We start from the raw sequence: 270 nt of genomic DNA, 5'->3' as shown, positions 1-270 counted from the left end.
GGCAGAGTTGGTTGCTGCAGCTGCAGCAAGCAATGCCAACGACCCCGTCTACTGCTGCAGCTACAGGTTGCTGCTGCTGCTGCTGCAGCAGCAGCAGCAGCAGCAGCAGCAGGAGAAGCAGCACTAGCTCTACTGAGTGTGCCCTGGTGCTGCAGCAGCAGCGGCTGCAGCAGCAGCGGCTGCAGCAGCAGCAGATGCAGCAGCAGCAAAATATTATCAGCAGACACCGCGAGGGTTATCGATGCATGCAGCCACGAAACACGCAGAGGT

The 270-nt window shown here is 59.6% G+C and overlaps 1 protein-coding gene across 1 annotated transcript in view; it reads right to left on the bottom strand.

The window, feature by feature from the left end:
• EMH_0071450 (uncharacterized protein) overlaps positions 1-270 on the bottom strand; it is a gene marked incomplete at both ends in the record, with an annotated part of 3807 nt that overhangs the window by 1660 nt on the left and 1877 nt on the right. The window lies entirely within an intron of this gene.

Source organism: Eimeria mitis, genomic scaffold (genome assembly GCF_000499745.2).
Source record: "Eimeria mitis Houghton genomic scaffold, Emh_scaff3995, whole genome shotgun sequence".
Classification (NCBI taxonomy): domain Eukaryota; phylum Apicomplexa; class Conoidasida; order Eucoccidiorida; family Eimeriidae; genus Eimeria; species Eimeria mitis.
This window is presented reverse-complemented; position numbering and strand designations above follow the sequence as displayed.